We start from the raw sequence: 24,947 nt of genomic DNA on the forward strand, positions 1-24,947 counted from the left end.
TTATCATATAAATTGTAATATTTTGACTCTGCAACTGTATCAGGCTTGAATTTATGGCGCCTTTATGAAGTGATGGAGGGCATTCATGAGTTTGTATTTTAAAGCAAGATTTGAGTTAAACTGCTGCAGGATCCTGGAATGTGTTGGATTGTGTCTGGTTTCTCTTGGCATTTTCTGCACATTGCCTTGTTTGTTTGTATTTCATGTATTTTTGATTTTTTTTCCCCTTTTGTTAACCACCTTGTCCTGTATTTCTGCAAGGAACCCTCTGTTTCTGGGAAGAGGTCTCCAACTCTTAGTCAGGTGCTCGATGCTTCCTTGTCACCATCTCATCTGCTCAGATCATTGGGATGTCTCCCATGGAGGGTCATACTCATTCCACTGGTTAATGTTTTCTTCCATAGTGATGATTCATTTTTCTGAGTTGGCCTCTCATTTAAGTTTTCTGGTCTGTATTTCTCATCACCATTGCATATACACATGGCGTGCTGAATCCTGTTCATTTTTGATGAAAATATATACTTCAAAACTTTATCTGACTGTTGTGATTTTTTTTCATGTCTGTTATTTCTCTTCCTCCTTCTGTCCAAGGTAGCGTTAATCTAAGTGGGTTTGAGTGTAAATAGTCTTTTCTAAAGTTTTCCAAAGTTCTTATTTATCTTTATAAATTTTACTGATTGTAATGGGACCAATATATTTTTATTTTAAAAAAGTCAATATCGGTATTGATGAAAGTGTTTCTTGCCTTTGTTGTATTTGTTAACTATTGAGGTCGGTTTGGCAAGTTTTTTTAAGACTTGAACTCAATTTTGTCAAAGGTTTCCCTATTTCACACTACTTTCTATTTTCTTTGCTTGTTGATATTCCAGATACGTGGATATCAAGATTCCCGATTAAGTGTCTTGGCCTGAAATGCTGATTCCCATCCATAGATGCTGCCTGACATGCTGAGCTCCTCCAGCACTTTGTGTGTAGTTCTCTAGATTTCTAGCGTCTGCAGGTGCTCTTGTCTCCCGGATACTTAGTTGTTTCTTGAAAGAACAAGCCAAGAACAAGCTGGTAGTGGGGTTGAAGCAACACTCACACCACGCTGGAGGAACTCAGCAGGTCGGGCAGCATCCATGGAAAAGATCGGTCAACGTTTCGGGCCGGAACCCTTCGTCAGGACTGTAGAGGGAAGGGGCAGAGACCCTATAAAGAAGGTGGGGGGAGGGTGGGAAGGAGAAGGCTGGTAGGTTCCAGGTGAAAAACCAGTAAGGGGAAAGATAAAGGAGTGGGGGAGGGGAAGCAGGGAGGTGATGGGCAGGAAAGGTGAAGAAAGAATGGTAGTGGGGTTGTGTGGCTCTGTTGGTAAAATATTAAATAAAATTATTAAATAGAGGTGGCATAAGGTTGGAAGGTGTAGAATGTGTTGGTAGAATTAAGGAACAGCAAATGTTAAAAAAAAATCCCTGATGGGAATTGTATAGAAACCTCCAAACAGTAGTAAGTATGTGGTCCACAAATTACGATGGAAGATAGAAAATGTGCCAAAAGGGCAATGTTACTATAGTCATGGGGGATTGTCATACTGGTGACTTGGAAAATTAGGATGGTGTTGGTCTCAAGAAGATGAATTCCCTGAGTGCCTGCAAGATGCTTTTTTAGAGCAGCTCGTGGTTGAGCCCAGTTGGGGATCAGCTAATCTGGATTGGGTGTTGTAATGAACCGGAATTAATTAGGTCACTTCAATTCAAAGATCCCTTCGGGGCAAGAGAAGCTAAAGTCAGATGTGGAATAAAGCAAATTAGAGAGACATGAGAGAAGAATTGGTCAAAATTGATTTGAAAAGAACACGGGCAGGGATGAAAACAGAGCAGCAATGGCTGGAATTTCTGGAACAATTCGGAAGGCACAGGATATAGACATCACAAAGAGGAATTAGTATTCTAAAGGTAAGGTGACAAAACCGTGGCTGATAAGAGAAACCAAAGACAACATAAAAACGAAAGAGAGGGCATAGAGCAAAAATTACTGGGAAGTTAGAGGATTGGGAAGCTTTTAAAAACCAATGGAATGCAACTAAAATAATTAAGAAGGAACAGATGGAATACGTAGGTGAGCTAGCCAGTAATATTAAAGAGGATACCAAATTTTTATTCAGGTAGATATAGTGTAAAAGAGGGGCAGAAGTGGATATCGGACCAGTGAAAAATGATGCTGGAGAGGTAGTAAGGGGGTGTTAGGGATCTGGAGCTGCAGCTTGATGACCTACTGCTTATCAGGGAAAGTGAAGAGGTGATAGACAGGAGCTCCAGGGAGGTAGTCATCCCTAGGCTACAGGGGTCAGAAAACTGGGTCACTGTCAAGAGAGGGAAGGGAAATCCCCGGATAGTGGAGAGCACATCTGTGGCTGCCCCCTCAGCAACAAATATCTTGTTCTGGATGCTGTTGAGGGGGTTGACCTGACGGGGAACACCCACGGTGACCAGGTCTCTGGCACTGAGCTTGGCGCTGTTGTGCAGGAGGGAAGGAGGGAGAAGTGGAATGCGGTACTCATAGGGGATTCCATAGTTAGGGGAATGGACAGGAGATTCTGTGAGCCTGATAGAGATACCTGCATGGTGTGTTGCCTCGCAGGTGCCAGGGTCAGGGATGTCTCGGATCTGGTCCAGAATATTCTGAAGGGAGAAGGTGAGCTGCCAGTTGTCTTGGGACATGTTGGCACCGATGACATAGATAGGAGAAGGGAAGAGGTCCTGTAGAGAGATTTCTGAGAGTTAGGAAGGAAGCTGAGAAGCAGGACCTCCAGGGTAGTGATCTCGGGATTGCTACCTGTGCCACAGGCTATCGAAGGCAAGAATAGTAGGATCAGGCAGACGAATGTGTGGCTGAGAGACTGGTGCAGGGGGCAGGGCTTCAGATTCTTGAATTATTGGGATCTCTTCTGGGGGAAGTATGACCTGAACCTGAAGGGGACCAATATCCTGGTGGGAAGGTTTAATAGAGCTGTTACGGAGGGTTTAAATTAATTTGGCAGGGGGATGGGAACAGGAATGATGGAACGGAGGAAGGGGAAAACAAACTGAAATAGTGAGCAGTAAAGATGTCAGGAAGACAGGCAGGTGATGGGGCAAATTTGTAGCCATTAGGATGAGTTGCAGTGCAATAAAGTTGCAGTGAAATCAGAGCGAAAAGTATCAAATACTGGTCTTAAGGTGTTGTACTTAAATGCACGCAGCATAAGGAATAAGGTGGATGATCTTGTTGTACAGCTACGGATTGGCAGGTATGATATTGTGGCCATCACTGAGACGTGGCTGAAGGATGCATGTCTCTGGGAGCTGAACGTCCAAGGTTACACGGTGTATCGGAAGGATAGGAAGGTAGGCAGAGGGGGAAGCATGGCTTTATTGGTAAGAAATGATATTAAATCATTAGAAAGAGGTGATATAGGATCGGAAGGTGCAGAATCTTTATGGGTTGAGCTAAGAAATCGCAGGGGTAAAAGGACCCTGATGGCAGTTATTTATAGGCCTGCAAACAGCTGGAGTGATGTGGACTACAAATTACAACAGGAAATAGAAAAGGCTTGTCAGAAGGGCAGTGTTATAATAATAGTGGGGGATTTTAACATGCGAGCGGATTAGGAAAATCAGGTCGGCACTGCATCTCATGAGAGAGAATTTGTAGAATGTCTACGAGATGGGTTTTTAGAACAGCTTGTTGTTGAGCCCACAAGGGGATCGGCTGTACTAGATTGGGTATTGTGTAATGAACCAGAGGTGATTATAGAGATTGAGGTGAAGGAACCCTTAGAAGGCAGTTATCATAACATAGATTGAGTTCACTGTGAAAATTGAAAAAGAGAAGCCAAAATCCGATGTGTTGGTATTTCAGTGGAGTAAAGGAAATTACAGTGGCATGAGAGAGGAACTGGCCAAAGTTGACTGGAAAGGGACACTAGTGGGAAGGACGGCAGAGCAGCAGTGGCTGGAGATTATGCAAGAAGTGAGGAAGGTGCAAGACAGGTATATTCCAAAAAAGAAGAAATTTTCAAATGGAGAAAGGATGCAACCATGGCTGACAGATGAAGTCAAAACCAAAGTTAAAGCAAAGGAGAGGGCATACAAGGAAGCAAAAATTAGTGTGAAGACAGAGGATTGGGAAGTTTTTAACAGCTTACAAAAGGAAACTAAGAAGGTCATTAAGATGGAAAAGATGAACTATGAAAGGAAGCTAGCAGATAATATCAAAGAGGATACTAAAAGGTTTTTCTAGTATATAAAGAGTAAAAGACAGGTGAAAGTAGATATAGGACCGATATAAAATGATGCTGGAGAAATTGTAATGGGAGATAAGGAGATGGCGGAGGAACTGAACGAGTATTTTGCATCAGTCTTCACTGAGGAAGACATCAGCAGTATACCGGACACTCAAGGGTGGCAGGGAAGAGAAGTGTGCGCAGTCACAATTACGACAGAGACAGTATTCAGGAAGCTGAGTAGTCTAAAGGTAGATAAATCTCCTGGACGAGATGGAATGCACCCACGTGTTCTGAAAGAAGTAGCTGTGGAGATTGCAGAGGCATTAGCGATGATCTTTCAAAAGTCAATAGATTCTGGCCTGCTTCCAGAGGACTGGAAGATTGCAAATGTCACTCTGCTATTTAAGAAGGGGCAAGGAAGCAAAAAGGAAATTATAGACCTGTTAGCTTGACATCGGTGGTTGGGAAGTTGGAGTCAATTGTCAAGGATGAGGTTACCGAGTACCTGGAGGCGTATAACAAGATACTCAAAATGCAGCATGGTTTCCTGAAAGGAAAATCCTTCCTGACAAACCTATTACAATTTTTTGAGGAAATTACAAATAGGATAGACAAGGGAGATACACCCGTCATAGCCATTAGCCAATGGCGGTTCGAGTCCCTCGTGTGTGGGCTGCCACAAGACAATGCTTAAGCCAAGCCCCTTCAGCATACCTGGACTGTGTACTCCTCTGCTTAGTTTCTGCCTGAACTGCAGAGTTCCTCCAGCATTTTGTGTGTGTGTGTGTGTGTGTGTGTGCGTGTGCGCGCGTGCGTCTCTGTATTTCCAGAAACTGCAGAATCTCTGGTGTTTTATATCTACATTTGTAAGAGGATCGTACTTTGGCATTAGATACATGTTGATATTGAGTATATTGTTTTTGGGAGCTGCTTTCTGCATTAAAACAGCTGCTGAACTTTCTATACACATAAATAAAAAACTGAGGTGTCGACGTGGAACATAGAACATAGAATAGTACAGCACCATACAGGCCCTTCGGCCCACAATGTTGTGCCGACCCTCAAAACCTGCCTCCCATATAACCTCCCACCTTAAATTCCTCCATGTACCTGTCTAGTAGTCTCTTAAACTTCACTAGCGTATCTGCCTCCACCACTGACTCAGGCAGTGCATTACACGCACCAACCATTCTCTGAGTAAAAAACCTTCCTCTAATATCCCCCTTGAACTTCCCACCCTTTCCCTTAAAGCCATGTCCTCTTGTATTGAGCAGTGGTGCCCTGGGGAACAGGCGCTGGCTATCCACTCTATCTATTCCTCTTATTCTCTTGTACACCTCTATCATGTCTCCTCTCATCCTCCTTCTCTCCAAAGAGTAAAGCCCTAGCTCCCTTAATCTCTGATCATAATGTATACTCTCTAAACCAGGCAGCATCCTGGTAAATCTCCTCTGTACCCTTTCCAATGATTCCACATCCTTCCTATAGTGAGGCGACCAGAACTGGACACAGTACTCCAAGTGTGGCCAAACCAGAGGTCTACAGAGCTGCAACATTACATCACGACTCGCATTAGGGTTAACTCTTTCCCCCGACTTATGAATGCTAACACCCCATAAGCTTTCTTAACTACCCTATCAACCTGTGAGGCAACTTTCAGGGATCTGTGGACATGTACCCCCAGGTCCCTCTGCTCCTCCACACTACCAAGTATCCTGCCATTTACTTTGTCGTCTGCCTTGGAGTTTGTCCTTCCAGAGTGTACCACCTCACACTTCTCCAGGTTGAACTCCATCTGCCACTTCTCAGCCCACTTCTGCATCCTATCAATATCTCTCTGCAATCTTCGACAATCCTCTACACTATCTACAACACCACCAACCTTTGTGTCATCTGCAAACTTGCCATCCCACCCTTCTACCCCCACATCCAGGTCATTAATAAAAATCACGAAAAGTAGAGGTCCCAGAACAGATCGTTGTGGGACACCATTAGTCACAATCCTCCAATCTGAATGTACTCCCTCCACCATGACCCTCTGCCTTCTGCAGGCAAGCCAATTCTGTATCCACCTGGCCAAACTTCCTTGGATCCCATGCCTTCTGACTTTCTGAATAAGCCTACTGTGTGGAACCTTGTCAAATGCCTTACTAAAATCCATATAGATCACATCCACTGCACTACCCTCATCTATATGCCTGGTCACCTCCTCAAAGAACTCTATCAGGCTTGCTAGACACGATCTGCCCTTCACAAAGCTATGCTGGCTGTCCCTGATCAGACCATGATCCTCTAAATGCCCATAGATCCTATTTCTAAGAAACTTTTCCAACAGCTTTCCCACCATAGATGTAATGCTCACTGATCTATAATTACCCGGACTATCCCTACTACCTTTGTTGAACAAGGGGACAACATTCGCCTCCCTCCAACCCTCTGGTACCATTCCCGTAGACAACAAGGACATAAAGATCCTAGCCAGAGGCTCAGCAATCTCTTCCCTCGCCTCGTGGAGCAGCCTGGGGAAAATTCTGTCAGGCCCCGGGGACTTATCCATCCTAATGTATTCTAACAATTCCAACACCACCTCTCCCTTAATATCAACATGTTCTAGAGCATCAACCTCACTCATATTGTTCTCACCATCATCAAGTTCCCTCCCATTGGTGAATACCGAGGAGAAGTTGAGGACCCGCTCACTTCCACAGCCTCCAGGCACATCTTCCCACCTTTATCTCTAATCGGTCCTCCCTTCACTCCTGTCATCCTTTATTTCTTCACATAATTGAAGAATGCCTTGGGGTTTTCCTTTACCCTGCTCTCCAAGGCCTTCTCATGCCCCCTTCTTGCTCTTCTCAGCCACTTCCTAAGCTCCTTTCTTGCTTCCCTATATTCCTCAATAGACCTATCTGATCCTTGCTTCCTAAACCTGACTTGCTGCCTTCTTCCACCTGACTAGATTTTCCACCTCACTGGTCACCCATGGTTCCTTCACCCTACCATTCTTTATCTTCCTCACCGTGACAAATTTATCCCTAACATCCTGCAAGAGATCTCTGTCCATAGTACATTTCCCTGCAAAAATATCATCCCAATTCACACCCACAACTTCTGGCCTTATAGCCTCATAATTTTCCCTTCCCCAATTAAAAATTTTCCTGTCCTGCCCGATTCTATCCTTTTCCATGATAATACTAAAGGAACTGATGCTTGCGGAACCATTTAATGGCACCGCGATTACCCATAAATCCCTGCGTTGATAATTTCGCCGTCGCCGAAGTACCGATCTAATGCGCAGGGGTCAGGGTTGTGACGTTGCCGAATATCACACATGCGCGCAGCACGCAATAGGCCTCAGGACATTGGCTGCGGTAAGAGCGGTTCTCCGGGGTAAGGGAGAAGGGCAGGGGGTTTGAACACCGACTTAGGGACACGGGACAATTGCTGTGAGCTCTGGACACCGTGACCCGCAATTCCGGGACAGTCCTGTTCTCTTCCCTCTCTCTCAGCCCCGGGGAGCTTCCGGCTGATGAGGGAATGGGAAGCGATGGATCTCTCAGACAGAGCTGAGCTCCCAGCTGTCTAAATGCAAGGATGGGAACTCGGAGAAAGGGAACAAAATCTTTTACATCAGCTGTTGAGAAAATCACCTTTGTTCTACCTCCAGTTACAAACAAGAGAAAATCTGTAGAGAGGGCACAGTTTTAAGGTGCTTGGAAGCAGGTACGAAGGAGATGTCAGGGATGTTGTGTTCTTTGTACGTGCCGTGGATTACTAATAACGAACCATATTCTGTCAGAATTGAACTTTTATTTAACAGCAACAAAACCAAGTTTTACACTGCCATGCTTCTCGATCATTCTTCTGTCACGTACCCCGTGACGGGGATAAAGAAACCAGCCCAAATAGAAACCACTTTGGAGTCTCGTATTACGATAATCTAATAATATTTATTAGTAACTACGCAATACAGTAATATCAAAGTACATAAATCACACAGGTTAGCAATGATTATATATAAAAGTAAGTGTGGACTATATATGTATGAAAAAAACAAGCTTCTTTAAGTCTAGGGGTAAAAAGATACAGTCTTACGATGTCGAGTAAATTTCAGTTCAGTTCGTGGTATTGAGTTGAGTAGTGATGGAGAGAGAGAGAGAGAGTGAGTTGAGTCTGCAGGTGAGCTGATGCCGTCCATCTTCTCGTCGTTCTCCAAAATCCTTTACAAGTCACCGACTGTGACTTTAACCAGGAGGACCAGTCTTCCTGTGGTGGAGCTATCATCCCGGCAAGGGTGGACACATAGACAACTCCCCACCAGTCAACTCCTTCTCACAGGTGGAATAGCAATTTGGATCCATCCGCCTAATCAAACCTCCAAAACCCACTTTCTCTGCGGCCACAACGATGCTCATTCAGTGTCCAGATCATGTGTCTGAGGTCTGTATCATCTGACCTCCCATTTATTTCACCAGGCTGAGCATCACCTGTCATTCAAAGAGCCCCTCCCTCCTTTGTCTGTAGAGAAATGCACAAGCAGGCAAGAAGTTCTTGAAGAAATATCAACAACCTGCTGAAAATCATAACATCGAGTGTCCATGAAATAACACCGCCTTCGGTCACCATAGCAACTTACGAGCTGCTCGGTGCTGTCTCCAAATCCAAACTCAGTAAAAATCCAAAGTTACTTCCGATGCATTAAAGTGACAGTCCAACCGTTAATCTTCGTCTCTGTCTCTCTCTCTCTTTTCAAAAGCAACACATCGGTGGTAAATAACTCTGTCTCTCTGTCCTTTCCAAACAAACCATCAATGATGAATGTCTCTCTCTGTCTCTCTTCAAGCAGTTAATAGGGGCACTCCTGGATCCCCTTGCACTTCATTTCTGCGCATGCTGGGAACACTGTTCAGTCACATCCTGACACGTGATATCACCACAAGAGGTAAGTTTTTTACGCAGAGTGGTGAGTGCGTGGAATGGGCTGCTGGCGGATACAATAGGGTTTTTTAAGAGGCTGCTGGACAGTTACATGGCGTGTAGTAAATCCGAGAGCTGTGGGGAAATCCAGGTAATGTCTAAAGTCAGTAATGTTTGGCACAGCATTGTGGGCCGAAGGGCCTGTATTGTATTATGTTGTATAAATGAGGAGTCACTTACCCATGACCTCTGGTTGTCGTCCCACCCAACATCAGTGGAAAAAACTGCTTGTATTTGCCCAATCTATACCCTCATACTTTTGTATACTTCCAACAAATCCTCAAGGCAATGTATATTTATGCTTAGAGCCTTTTTTAGGTGGATAAGATGATGAGGGGCATTGATCGTGTGGATAGCCAGAGGCTTTTCCCAGGGCTGAAATGGCTAACATGAGGGGCATAGTTTTAAGCTGCTTGGAAATAGGTACCGAGGGGATGTCAGGGGTAGGTTTTTTTACACAGAGCGGTGGGTGCGTGGTATGCACTGCCAGCAGCGGTGGTCGAGGCAGATACAATAGGCTCTTTTAACAGCCTCTTGGATAGGTACTTGGAGCTGAGAAAAATAGAGGTCTATGCGCTATGGAATTTCTAGGCAGTTTCTGGAGTTAGTTACATGGTTGGCACAACATTGTGGGCTGAATGGCCTGGAATATGCTGTAGATATCTATGTTCTGTGTTGAACAGCGAAATAACTTTGGCTATCCTACAATCCTCTGATAACTCCCCCGTCACTAAGGATGCTTTAATTATCTCTGCTAGGGTTCCGACAATATTTGCACTTGCCTCCCGTAGGGTCCGAGGGAGCACCTTGTCATGCCCTGGGATTTATCCACCCTAATCTGCCTCAGGAAGCCAAACATCTCCTCTTCTTTAATTTGTACAGGGTCCACGATTTTAATGCCGCTTTTCCACACTCTCATTGATCCTGTGTCCATCTCCTGAGTAAATGAGATGAAAAAAATATTTACCATCTCCCCCATCTGCTTTGCTTCCACACGTGGATTACCATTCCGGTCTTCCAGAGCATAGGTCCCCAACCACCAGGCCGCAAAGCATGTGCTACCGGGTCGCGAGGAAACGATACGATCTAGCGATATGAAACAATATGAGTCAGCTGCACATTTCCTCATTCCCTGTCATGCCCACTGTTGAACTTTAATGCACACGAGGTCATCAGTGACCCAAGACGTGCAAAGGAATGTGTCCGTGACCCATTTGTGAATGTCCCCAGTGCATCTTCCATGTCAGTGCGGGAAAAAGATGAACTCCTCGACTGACAAATGACGGTGGGCTGAAAAATATGTTTGACATAACATCTCTGCCGGCATTCTGGATCAAAGTCCAGGCTGAATATCCTGAGATAGCCACGAAAGCACTGAATACGTTGCTTCCATTTCCAACAACATATCGCTGTGAAGCGGAGTTTTCTGCAATGAATGCAACGAAAACTAAATTGCGGAATAGACTGGACATAAGGAACCCCCTTCGAGTATCGCTGTCTCCCATCACCCCTCGATAGGACCGTGTTGTTGCAGGAAAACAAGCCCAGGGCTTCCACTGATTCAGCGATATTGGTGTGTTGCAATGATTTTATATGTTCCTGCAGGGAAAATATGCACTGTGTGTTTAATATTCAAACATTACTTATAATGTTATGATGCTATTGACTTATAATTCAGTGGTCCCCAACCTCTAGGCTGCGAAGAATGCCGTGGTACAACGGTAGCTGGAACACACCCAGCACATCTTTAAGAAAAAAGCTGAAATAAACAAGCTAATTAATTAGGTGCCGCCTGGCATGTAAATGTCGGCCCAGATCCAATTGCATCGCCTCTGATCTGGGCCGACATTTACGTGCCAGGCGGCACCTAATTAATTAGCTTCTTTATTTTGGGTTTTTTCTTAAAGATATGCTGGGTGCGTTCCAGCTACCGCTGTACCGTGGCATTCTTCGTGGCAATGTATCAGGTTGGGAACCACTGTTATAATTGACATCACTACATTAATGCGAGGGAAAATGTGCACTGTGTGTTTAGTATTAATTCCGTTACATAAACCCCTTTAGAAACAAAATTGTGTGTATTAGCCACTTATAAGTGACTTATCACCTATATTCCAGTCGTGATTAACACCCCCCCGATCCGGTCGGCCGGTCCATAGTGCAAAAACGGTTGGGGAACCCTGTTCCAAAGGACCAACTTTGTGCCTTGCAATCCTTTTGCTCTTAACCTAGCTCTAGAATCCCTTACGATTATCCTGCATCTTTTCTGCGAGGGAAATCTCATGCCTTCTTTTAGCCATCCTGATTTATTTCCTATGTGTTCTCTTGCATTTCTTATACTCCATAAGAACCTACCTGCCTATCCCTGTTATGCAACTCCATTTTGTGCTTCACCAGGGTCTCAATATCTCTTGAAAACCAAGGTTCACGACAGTTTCTATCTTTACCTTTTATTCTGACAGGCACATACCCGCTTTGTACTTTCCAAATTTCGATTTGAAGGCCTCAATTTACCAAGCACACCTTTGACATAAAGAGCCTGTCCCAGTCCACAGTTGCCAGATCCTAGTGTCAGAATTCCAGGTGTTGATCCATGCCCTGAACACATCCACCCTTCCTACTCTGCTCCTTGTATTGAAATATACAGAGCTCAGCATATTCACTGCACCATGCTCAACTTTTTCATTCCTGACTTTGACTGAGATCTGAACAACATCTGTCTCCACAACCCCTCCACTATCTGTCCTGTTATTCAGGCTCCCATTCCCCCTGCAACTTCAGCTTAACCCTCCCCTACCCCCTCCTCCCACCATGCAGCTCTATCACCCCTTTGGCTTTCATCTCCCAGATCAATAAAAAGGAAGTGCATACCAGGTACAGGCAGATGGGAACAAATCGTGTTGAGTGTTGCTTTGACCCCACATCTGCAGATTATTTTGTGTTTTACGATTCGCTACTTCGCTGCGAAGTCTCTTCGAGGTATGCCTACCCTGAAGAAGTTTAAATCTTATCTTCGACGGGAGTTCAGTGAGACCCTCTCTCACTTCTCCCCCTCTGCAAACTCCGCCTGTCTCCTACTCTTCGACCAGATCCTCACCCAGACCCGCTACCACAGCCAAGTCTCCTTCCTGGGAACATGTCTCCGTCGCCATCTGTTACCGCAGGGATTCCAGCTCTGGTACCAAGCTTCCCAGTTAGGACCCAGCGTGGATCCCAGGTACCTCCATTTCATTGACGGCTGCTCCCGCCGGATTCTCCGCGCCACGCTGACTGCCATGCGGAGATACTACGGGCCCTGTACCTCTCTCTGCCACCACTCCGGGCCGCGCTCTCCACCGTCTGCCATGGACCTCTCCTACACATCATTCTCTGCTGGATTCACGCCTCCATCCGCCGTTTCTTCTCCTTTCTCGCATCCAAGAAGGACCACAAGCTTACCCGCCTGGAGCCCACGACGACAACCGGCTCCAGCCCGGACCCCAACCACTGGGACCTTGACTTTTCAGGCCTTCGGCAGGCTGAAGACCCATCCGCCTCTGACTCTGACTGGAACTACTGCCTCCCAGACATGGGCACCAGCCCCCGGCGGGTCATGGACTCACTCGCCTCCGACTCGGACCTCAGTTCTGGGGCCCTGCAGGCTCCAGGCTCCGCCAGCCCCAGCTCCAGATCCAGCTCGGACTATGATCCCGACCCTCTCCAGACCGGGACCCCTCTTACTGCTGCTGGGTCCTACCGCCCGACTTATTCTCTCACTACCCTCTTTCCTCCCCGCGACTCCCAACCTTCCCTCTACCCCTATCACCCCTCCATTCTTCTGATACCCCATCCTCCCCTAACCCTGCTGTTCCTGAACATCCCAACCCCCCTCTCCCTCCTGAGACCTCCCACTCTTCACCCTCCTCCGACCCCAGCCCCAGCACTTACCGTGTCTTCACCATCCCTTCTGACCATCCCCTCTCTGAGGCAGAAAGTTCTGTTCTTAGGAAGGGCCTCACTTTTGTCCCCCTCTGTCCACACCTCAGTGAGTTCCATGCCCGCCATGACGCTGAACTCTCCTTCCGTCGCCTACGTCTCTGAGCCTACTTCTTTGGCAGAAATTCCCGTCCCCCTACTGATGACACCTTCTCCTGTCTTCAACCCTCCTCCTCCTCCTGGACACCCCGCCCGGGCCTTCGACCTGCACTCGATCTCTTCATCTCTAACTGTCGCCGAGACATCAACCGTTGCAACTTCACCACTCCTCTGTCCTGTTGCATCCTCACTCCCTCTGAACGCACTGCCCTCCACTCTCCGCGCACTAATCCCAACCTCACCATCAAACCCGCTGACAAAGGTGATGCCGTGGTAGTCTGGCGGATGGACCTCTACCTCACTGAGGCCAAATGGCAGCTCTCTGACACCTCCTCTTACTTACCCCTGGAACAGGACCCCACCAAAAAACATCAAACCATTGTCTCCGGTACCATCACCGCTCTTATCAACTCCGGAGACCTTCCATCCTCAGCAGCTAAATTCATAATTCCCACACCCCGTACCGCTCGGTTTTACCTCCTCCCCAAGATCCACAAGCCTGACTGTCCCAGTAGACCCATAGTTTCTGCCTGCTCCTGTCCCACCGAACTTGTATCTGCCTACCTGGACTCCATTTTGTCACCCATAGTTCAGTCCCTCCCCACCTACATCCGGGATACATCCCATGCCCTCCACCTCTTCAATAACTTCCAGTTTCACGGTCCCAACCTCTTCATTTTCACTGAGGTTGTCCAATTCCTATACACCTCCATTCCCAATGAAGAAGGCCTCAAAGCCCTCCGCTACTTTCTGGATAATAGACCTCACCAGTTCCCCACCACCACTACCCTCCTCCGGTTGGCAGAACTGGTTCTCACATTTAATAACTTCTCTTTTGGCTCTTCCCACTTTCTTCAGACTAAGGGTGTAGCTATGGGAACTCACATGGGCCCCAGCTATACCTGCCTCTTTGTTGGTTATATGGAACAATCTGTGCTCCAAACCTATTCTGGTACTGCTCCCCAACTTTTCCTTTGGTACATTGACGACTATATTGGTGCTGCTTCCTGCACCCATGCTGAGCTCGTCAATTTCATCGACTTTACTTCTAAGTACCACCCAGCCCTCAAATTCACTTGGTCTATCTCGGACACTTCTCTCCCCTTTCTCGATCTCTCGGTCTTCATCTCTGGAGACAGACGGTCCACTGACATCTCCTACAAGCCCACTGACTCTCATAACTACCTCGACTATACCTCTTCCCACCCCGCCACATGCAAAAATGCCATTCCCTATTCCCAGTTCCTCTGTCTCCGCCGCATCTGCTCCCAGGATGAGGCTTTCTGTTCCAGGACATCTCAAATGTCCTCTTTCTTTAAGGATTGTGGTTTCCCTTCTGCTGTCATCAATGATGCCCTCACCCGCATCTCCTCCATTTCCTGCACTTCAGTCCTCACCCCATCCTCCCACCACCACAACAGGGACAGAGTTCCCCTTGTCCTCACCTACCAGCCCAGCACCCTCCGGATCCAGCACATTATCCTCCGCAACTTCCGCCACCTTCAACAGGACCCCATCACTAAGTGCATCTTTCCCTCCCATCCCCTCTCGCTTTCAGCAGAGATCTGTCCCTCCACGACTCCCTGGTCCACACGTCCCTCCCCACGGATCTCCCACCCGGCACTTATCCCTGTAAGCATAAGTGCTACACCTGTCCCTACACCTCCTCTCTTGCCACCATTCAGGGCCCCAAACAGTTCTTCCAAGTGAGGCAACACTTCACTTCTGAGTCTGTTGGGGTCATCTATTGCATTCGGTGCTCCCGGTACGGCCTCCTCTACATCGGTGAAACCCGACGCAGATTGGGGGACCGCTTCGTCGAGCACCTCCGCTCCGTCTGCCACAACGGACAGGAACTCCCAGTAGCCACCCACTTCAACTCTGCTTCCCACTCCCATTCAGATATGTCCATACATGGCCTCCTCTACTGTCCTGATGAGGCTAAGCTCAGGTTGGAGGAGCAACACCTCATACACCGCCTAGGTAGTCTCCAGCCCCTTGGTATGAACATAAAATTCTCCAACTTCCGGTAAATTCCCTCCCCCTCCCTTCCTCTATCCCTATGTCACTCAGCCCCCTCCCCCAATTGCCTATCACCTCCCTGCTTCTGCCTCCTTCTACTACCCATTGTGTCTTTCCCTATTCCTTCTTCACCTTTCCTGCCTATCACCTCCCTGCTTCCCCTCCCCCACCCCCACCCCTTTCCCCTTACTGGTTTTTCACCTAGAACCTACCAGCCTTCTCCTTCCCACCCTCCCCCGACCTTCTTTATAGGGCCTCTGCCCCTTCCCTCTTCAGTCCTGATGAAGGGTTCCGGCCCGAAACGTCGACTCATTGTTTCCACAGATGCTGCCTGACCTGCTGAGTTCCTCCAGCGTGTTGTGAGTGTTGCTTTGACCCCAGCATCTGTAGATTATTTTGTGTTTATGGAGTAAATGGGGTACTTATGAAGTACAGGAAATTCAAGTGAACACTTACGAAAGAAATAAAGGAAGGTATGAGGTTGCCCCAGCAGACAAGGTGAAGGAGAAAATTAAAAAGATTGCAAGGGAAGAAATTAATCCTCTGCAAGATCAGAATGGTAGTCCATATGAGGAGACAAAATAGACGTGGGAGATTTTTTTTGCATCCTTATTTACTCAGGAGATGCACACAGAGTCTATAGAAGTGAGGCAAAGCTGCATCAACTTTATGGACCCTGTACAGATTACAGAGGTGGAGGTGTTTGCTGTCTTAAGGTAAATTAGTGTGGATAAATCCCCAGGGACTGACAAGTTGTTCCCTGGGACTCTGCGGAAGACAAGTGCAGAAATTGTCGGGGCACAAGCACAGATATTTAAATCATCCTCAGTGACCGGTGAGGTACTGGAGGATTGGAGGACAGCCAATGTTGTTCCGCTGTTCAAGAAAGGCTCTAAAAATAAACTAAGAAATTATACGTTGGTGAGCTTGACATCAGTAGGGGGGAAGTTATTGGAACGGATGTGCAGGATCCGGATATATAAGTATTTGGAAAGATGTGAACTGATTAAGGATAGGCAGCATGGCTTTGTGCATGGTAGGTCATGTCTAACCAATCTTACAGAGTTTCTCGAGGAAGTTATCAGGAAAGTGGATGAAGGCAAGGCAGTAGATGTTGTCTACAGGGATTTTAGCAAGGCACTTGACAAAGTCTCATCTGGGAGGTTGGTCAAGAAGGTTCAGTCACTCAGCATTCAAGATGAGATAGTAAATTGGATGAGACACTGGCTTTGGGAGAAGCCAGAGTGTGGTAGCAGATGATTGTCTCTCTGACTGCAGGCCGGTGACTAGTGGTTGCCATAGGGATCAGTGCCGGATCTGTTGTTGTTTGTCATCTACATCAGTAATCTAGATGATAGGGTTGTGAACTGGATCAGCAAATTTGTGGATGACACCAAGACTGGGGATTTAGCAGACTGCGAGAAGTCTATCATGGCTTGCAGTGCAAGCTGGACCAGCTGGAAAAATGGCTTGAGAAGTGGAAAATGGAACTTAATGCCGACAAGTGTGAGGTGTTGCACTTTGGTAGGACCTACCAGGGTAGGTCTTTCACAATGACTGGTGGGGCATGGAGGAGTGTTGTTGAAGAAAGGGATCTGGGAATGCAGGTCTATAATTCACTGAAAATGGTGTCACAGTTAGATAAGGACGGAAAGAAAGATTTTGGCATATTGGCCTTCATAAACCAAAGTACTGAGTACAGGAGATGAATGTTATGTTGACTTTGTACAAGACATCGGTGAAGCCTAATTTGGAGTATTGTGTGTAGTTTTGATCGCCAACCGACAGGAAAGAAGTAAAAGAGTTGGAAAGAGTTCAGAGAAAAATCACAAAGATGTTGTCAGGTCTGGAGGACTTGGGTTATAAGGAGAGACTGAACAGATCAGAGCTTTGTTCCTTGGAATGTGGAAGATTAAGGGGAGATTTGATGGAGGCGTACCACAATTATGAAGGGTACAGATAGGGTAAATGGGAGCTGGCTTTAACCACTGAGATGGGGTGGGACTACAACCAGAGACCATGGGTTAAGGGTGAAAGGTGAAACGTTAAGGGGAACATGAGGGGAAACTTCTTCACACAGATGATCATCTGGGTGTGAAATGAGCAGCCAGCACAAGTGGTGCATGCAAGCTCAATTTCAACATTTAAGAGGTTCGTATAGGTACCTGGATGGTAGGGATATGGGAATAGAAAGTTTAAATAGTTCAACACAAACTAGATGGGCCAAAGGGCCTGTTTCTGTGTTGTACTTTTCCATGACTGTGACAAGAACCTTAAATAATACTGACGTTCCCTTGAATTCCCTTTCACAGCTGTGCAGACCAACCATTCATCTGAGTAGGAGATATTTACATGGCATTAAAACTTTAAATTGGCACTTTAAAAGAAAATCCCAGCTGCACGTCAACAAAGGTTATTTGCGTGAGACTGTTTTAGTTACTGTGGAGCCAGGCACCTATGCAGCTCAGTGGGAACGGAGAATAATGCTAATGGAGAGAGTCAAACTGAGCCAGGTAACAGATTGGAGATGGCAGAAATGCGCCATTCTTACAGAGCCGGGAAGAGCATCAGAGAGTTTGATGGTCATTCCAGATACCAGCTCTGTGCCCAGTTAGAAAATAATTTCTGTCTCCAACTTGGATTGAACTTCACTGTAACTGTGTGATGTCAGATCACAGCTTGATAACTCAAGTGATCTCATCTGAAATGTTGTCCTTCACCCATTGATGGATTTTCTAAATCTTTTTACAGGTTAAAAACGACAAGGAATTTGCCTATGGGAGTTCAAACACAACACACCAGTTTTGCTGTCTCTATCCAGATATTTAAGAAGTGGAGCAAGGGATTCAATCGACCATCCTTCCTGCTCAGACAGTGGGAATGGATTCACTCGATCATCTCAACTGAAGGTACTTGAGCAAGTTCACACTGGGACAAGGCCATTCACCTGTTCTGTGTATGAGAAGGGATTCAGTCAGTCTTTCCTCCTGTGGACGCACCAGTCAGTTCACACTGGGCAGACGCTGGTCATCTGCTGAATTTGTGGGGAGGGATTAACTCGGTCATCTGACCTAATGGGTCACCGGCGAGTTCACACTGGGGAGCGGACGTTCACCTGCTCAGACTGTGGGAAGAGATTCACTTGCTCATCTAAACTGAAAGTACATCAGCGAGTTCACACCGGAGAGAGGCCGTTCACCTGCTCAGAATGTGGGAAAGGATTTACTCAGTCATCCAAACTGCTGGTACACCAGTCAGTTCATACTGGGGAGAGGCCATTCACGTGCTCAGACTGTGGAAAGGGATTCACTCAGGCATCTAACCTACAGAGACACCAGTCAGTTCACACTGCTGAGAGGGATTTCACCTGCTTAGACTGTGGGAAGAGATTCCCTCACTCTTCCTCTCTACATAGACACCAGCGACTTCACACTGGAGAGAGGCCGTTCACCTGCTCAGACTGTGGAAAGACATTCACTCAGTCATCCAACCTACAGAGTCACCAACGAGTTCACACTGGGGAGAGGCCATTCACCTGCTCAGTCTGTGGGAAGGGATTCACTCAGTCATCTCACCTGAAGCTACATCAGAGAGTTCACACTGGAGAGAGGCCATTCACCTGCTCAGACTGTGGAAAGAGATTCACACACTCTTCCACCTTACAGAAACACCAGCGAGTTCACACTGGGGAAAAGCCGTTCACCTGCTCAGACTGTGGGAAGAGATTCACTCAGTCATCCAACCTACTGATACACCAGCGAGTTCACACTGGGGAGAAGCATTTCAGCTGCTCAGACTGTGGAAAGGGATTCGCTCAGACATCCACCCTACTAAGACACCAGCGAGTTCACACTGGGGAAAGGGATTTCTCTTGCTCAGATTGTGGGAAGAGATTCACTCACTCTTCCACCCTACAGAGACATCAGCGACTTCACACTGGGGAGAGGCCATTCACCTGCTCAGACTGTGGGAAGACATTCACTCAGTCATCCCACCTACAGAGTCACCAACGAGTTCACACTGGGGTGAAGCCATTCACCTGCTCAGACTGTGGAAACAGATTCACTTGCTCATCCTCCCTATTGACACACCAGTCAGTTCACACTGGGGAGTGGCGGTTCACCTGCTCAGAATGTGGGAAAGGATGCACTCAGTCATCCAAACTACCGGCACATCAGACAGTTCACACTGGGGAGTGGCCATTCACCTGCTCAGATTGTGGGAAGGGATTCGCCCGGTCATCTCATCTACTGAAACGCCAGTGAGTTCACACTGGGCAGAGGCCCATCACCTGTTCAGACCTTGGGAAGAGATTCTCTCAGCCATCTCCACCAAATGTGCATCATTGTGTTCACACTGGGGTGAGGCTGTTCACCTGTTGTGAATGTGGGAAGGGATTCACTCAGTAATCTAACCTTGTGACATACTATCGGGTTCACACTGGGGAGAAAGTTTCAGTAAGCTGCATGCTGGATATTTGTCCATCACCATTGCTGAATGCAGTTTCGAGAGTGACTGTCGATGCTGAACTCTGCAATTATTGCTGCTGCTCACCACACCCAGTTCTGCGCTGTGGTCACTGGGCATGGGCTGCACATTCACCTTTAATGGGACTGGAGTTTAATATTCTGCATCTGAGACAAATAAATCAGTTCTATTTTGAACTCTGTCTCCAGTACTTAGTGAATATATAACACAACTAGTGTACAGTAGAGAGTCATCTTAGGCCGGCTGGACCCTGCCAGTGATTCTGTTCCTCCACAGTCCTTTTAAATCCTCCCCTGTTGTTCCCCTCTCGCTCTCCCTGTGCTATTGGGTTCCAAACAGTTACCACTTTGTGGGTGAAGAGGCTTCCCTTGAATTTTTTGCAGACTGAAGAAGTCGAGCTGACTGCAATTCTATCTGACATGTTCTTCGCCCCTCAAATCTCTGAGCTGAGGAAGAATGACATTGGTACTTAACCTCATTCACAGCTCATTTCCACATTATGGGTCATTTTCCCTGCTTCTAAAGACTGAAATCGGAAAGGGAATCCATTAGTTGGATGTTCAATGGAGCATGGTCAGAATCCAGAGGCATTTCTGCACAGGGCAGAGTTTGGGGCTCTGGACAATGGGGTAAGAATGTATGATGCGGAGAAGGGAATCAGCGGGGCGTGGCAATGTATGATAGAGTAGCAACATTTGGAAACTGATTGACAGAGAAAATAATTTGGTTGTCTGACTGATGACGCAAACAACGCCTGTTGAGGTGCTCCATTTGTCGAGGAACGCGTGTGTGTTGGGAATGGTTATATCTATTGAGGGAGTTGTTCCTGCTTGCTTATCCTGTAATATTATATCCGGATGGTTATTATGGATTGTCCTATCTGTAACAATGTATTGATTATCATATAATTTGTAAGATTTTGACTTTAAAACTGGATCAGGCTTGAATTTATGGTGCCTTTAAGAAGTGACGGAGATCATTCATGAATTTGTATTTTAAAGTAAGATTATGGTGAATGATATTTGCTACTTGATTGTGCCTGTGTAGGTAATCAGATTGAGTTAAGCTCCTGCAGGATCCTGGAATGTGTTGGATTGTGTCCGGTTTCTCTTGGCATTTTCTGCATTTATCGTCCTGTTTGTTTGTCTTTTATGTATTTTTGATATTTTTTATGTTAACCTTGTCCTATATTTCCACGAGGAGTATGTGTTTCTGAGTTCGACGCTTCCATGTCAACATCTAGCCTGCTCAGATCATTGGGATGTCTCCCGTGGAGGGTCATACTCATTCCACTGGTTAATGTTTTCTTCCATAGTGATGATTCATTTTCTGAGTTGGCCTCTCATTTCAGTTTTCTAGTGTGCATTTCTTATCAGAATTGCATATACCTGCCTGGTGTGCTGAATCTTGTTTATTTTGTATGAAAATATATACTTCAGAAATCTTATCAGACTGTTGGGTGATTTTTAAAAAAATGTTTGTTATCACTCTTCCTGCTTCTGTCCTCGGTAGTTTTAATCTAAGTAGTAAATAGTGTTTTCTAAATTTGTCATTTTCGTTCTTATTTTTCATTGTGAAGTTTCCAGATCGGAATGGGACCAAGGTATTTTGCTGAAAGAATGTGCTAATATGGGTATAAAGATAGGTGTTTATTGCCTTTGTTGTATTCGCTATACCATGAAGATCTGCTTGACAAATCTTATTCAATATTTTGAAATAAATTGAGCTCTTTGATAATCGGATGCTTTTAAGGTCTGCTATGTCTAAGAATGGAAAAAACGGGAAGGATGGCAAACCTCCGGTTAGACCGAAAGGTACCGATTTTCCTCCGACTGAACCACCGGTGACTTTGAAAGCTATATCGGATCTAATTCAAAGGGAAATTTCAACCTCCATTACGGAGCTGATTCGTGCGGAAATTTCAATTAATTTCCAGAAAATTGCCGATTCAATCGATAAGATTCAAACTTCTACTACAGAACATCAGTCGGCTATATCTGATCTTCAAAAATCCACACAACAAAATGAACTCAAGATGGAGAAAATCGAAGAAACAATTAAGGTAATGAAGAAGAAACTTGACTTTCTGACTTTTAAAAACTCTGACTTAGAATCCAGAATGCAACGGCAGAATCTTCGAATGATTGGGGTGTGTGAAGCTGTCAAATCTGATAACCCTATGAAGTATTTTTCTCAACTTTTAAAAGATGCATTTCCTACTGTATTTCCTGACCAACCACCGTTATTGGATCGTGTTCACAGAGTTCCATCATACTTGTCTAAGTCAGATAAACCTCGACATGTCATCTTACGTTTTCATTACTTTCAAGACAAGGAGAAACTGTTTCGTTTCGTTCGATCTAAAGGTTACATTGATTTTTTGGATCTTAAGTTCCGATTCGTGGAGGATTTCAGTAAACCAATTCGGGATCAACGGATTCGTTACAGATCTGTGATGTCGGAACTCTACAAGATGGATTTGAAACCAGCGCTGCTTTACCCAGCACGTCTAAGGATTCGTACGTTGGATGGAGCCCTTGGTTTTTTTGAATCTCCATCGGATGCCCAGAGTTATCTGGATCAATTTTCACCTTCAACATCTTAATCGTAATTTTTAACTATCTCCGTTTGATCAGAGGTTGTGAATCTGTCGGCCTTAATTTTTTTTTTGCCTTATATGGGCAGAAAAGTTTATTTTTGATTAATTAATATGGTTGCTAAACTTTCTTTCTATCTGCGTCATTCCTTTCTTTTTCCCAGGGGATTCTGGGTGGTTATTCCCTCAGCGTCATTCCACATATTTCCTTTGAGACCTTAAATTTTGTAGTTTTTAAATCTTTTTTTTGTAGGTTTTCATAACTAGTTTATGTTAATAATTTTATTTCTTTTTTTGTTTATTCATAGGGTCTGGGGTTTGTTGTGGTTTTTTTTATATCTTCTGGCTTTTTCTCTGTTATATTAAGTGTTTGTTTTAATTGACTTACTTTTTTTTATTCTTTTACTGTTTTATAACTAGCTGATCTTTTTTATATTTACACTTTTTTTTAGGGAGCGTCTATCGGAAGTCATGGGGGTAGTTTTAGTGCTTGCTTCTTTCTGGCTGGTCTGTGTTAGATTTAGCCTTGGGGTCATGGGTGGGTGGTGGGAGGGGCTTCACGTTTTAGTTTTTTTCTTCTTGGGCTATGTATACTATTGAAGTATTGGTTGCGTTCTCTTTCCCGGTATCTCTTATTCTGTTCCCTTTCTGGGGTCGTGGATCGAGCCTATCGTCAATCCTCCTTGTTGCGGGTTGACTTTAGGGTTTATGGAGTCTATTATTAATTTCATCTCCTAGAATACTAATGGTCTTAACCATCCTATTAAAAGGAAAAAAGTTTTTAAAGTGTTCCGGAGACTTAAAGCACAAATTTTATTTTTACAAGAGACCCATGTGCGGAGGGGGGACAGACTACGTTTTTTTAAATTCTGGAAGGAACAACAGTTCCATTCGAACTCTAATACTAAGATTCGAGGCGTCTCTATTTTTATAGACTCCTCAGTTACTTTTATACAACAAGATATTATTTCTGATCCGAATGGTAGATTTCTACTGGTTAGTGGTCTACTATTAAATAAAAAGGTAGTTTTGGTTAATGTTTATGCTCCCAATATGGACTGTCTGGAATTTTATAAATCATTTTTTAATCAGTTCCCGAATTTGAATGAGTTTTCATTGATCTGGGGCGGAGATCTTAATACCAGTTTATCTCCAGCTTTGGACCGTTTGGCTCCTCTACGGACCTTACCTAATAAATCTGCAACTTTGATTAATTCATTCCTCTCTGATTCTGGGTCGACGGACATTTGGCGTTTTCTGCATCCTCAGGAAAAGGATTTTTCTTTTTTTTCACATGTTCACCATTCCTATTCAAGAATTGATTATTTCTTTATTGACTCTCGTCTTATTTCTTCAGTGATTAAATGTGATTATGACTCTATAACCATTTCGGATCATGCTCCACTTAAGCTTTCTATTAAAATTCAGGCCAATACACAAAATAATAGACAATGGCATTTTAATTCGCTGTTGCTTCAGGACTCGGACTTTGTTAACTTTATGAATGAACAGATTGATCTCTTTTTTACAATCAACTATACAGAGGATATTTCTGTGAACATTTTTTGGGATATTTTTAAAGTTTATATTCGTGGTCAGATTATCTCGTATTCTGCTGCTTTGAGGAAGAAGCTGAAGCAGGAGGAGTTGGTAATTGTAGATAAGATTAAGGAAATTGATAAGAAATATGTTACAGCTCCCTCTGGGGAGTTATATAAACAAAGAACTGAACTTCAAATGGAACACAGTTTATTACTTTCGTCCTCGATTGTAAACCAATTAAAGAAAACAAGAAGTGAATTTTATGTACACAGTGACAAAATTGGCAAACTGTTGGCTAACCAATTGAAGTCTAATTATGCTAAATCTCAAATTAATCAGATTTATAATCAAAATGATCGACTGATACTTGATCATGCGGGGATTAATCAAACTTCCTTTGATTTTTATTCTTCCTGATATCAATCAGAGTCTCCTCGAGACTCTAAATATATGAATGATTTTTTAGATAACCTAGACTTCCCTGAGATTTCACAGGATATGTCTTCTATGCTAGATACTCCCATTACTACTGATGAGATTAAGAATGTTATTTCCTCTACGAACCTGGGGAAAGCTCCTGGCCCTGATGGGTTTACTGTAGAATTTTATAAATGTTTTGCACCTTCATTAATCCCTTGGTTCTGTAGGGTTTTCGAGGCTTCATTAAATCTTGGTAAACTTCCCGAATCTTTCAATAGAGCATCAATCTCTCTAATATTAAAGAAGGATAAAGATCCTGCTCAATGTGCATTTTATAGACCAATATCTTTATTAAATGTTGACTCTAAAATTTTTTCTAAGTTATTAGCAAACAGATTAGAAAAAGTACTTCCTTTTATTATTTCGGAAGACCAAACGGGTTTTATTAAAGGTCGTTACTCTTTTTACAACATTTGCACACTGTTAAATATTGTTTATATCCCCTCACAAAATGTTCCTGAGTGTGTTATCTCTTTAGATGCTGAGAAAGCTTTTGATAGAGTAGAATGGCCTTACTTATTT

General features: G+C 44.8%; 1 pseudogene; it reads left to right on the forward strand.

Moving 5' to 3' along the window:
• The window catches only part of LOC140197115 (uncharacterized), a 29,449-nt pseudogene extending 7,905 nt beyond the window's left edge, over nt 1-21,544 (forward strand).
• Nucleotides 21,545-24,947: the final 3,403 nt, after the last annotated feature.

The sequence above is a fragment of the Mobula birostris genome, chromosome 4 (assembly GCF_030028105.1).
Source record: "Mobula birostris isolate sMobBir1 chromosome 4, sMobBir1.hap1, whole genome shotgun sequence".
Classification (NCBI taxonomy): domain Eukaryota; kingdom Metazoa; phylum Chordata; class Chondrichthyes; order Myliobatiformes; family Myliobatidae; genus Mobula; species Mobula birostris.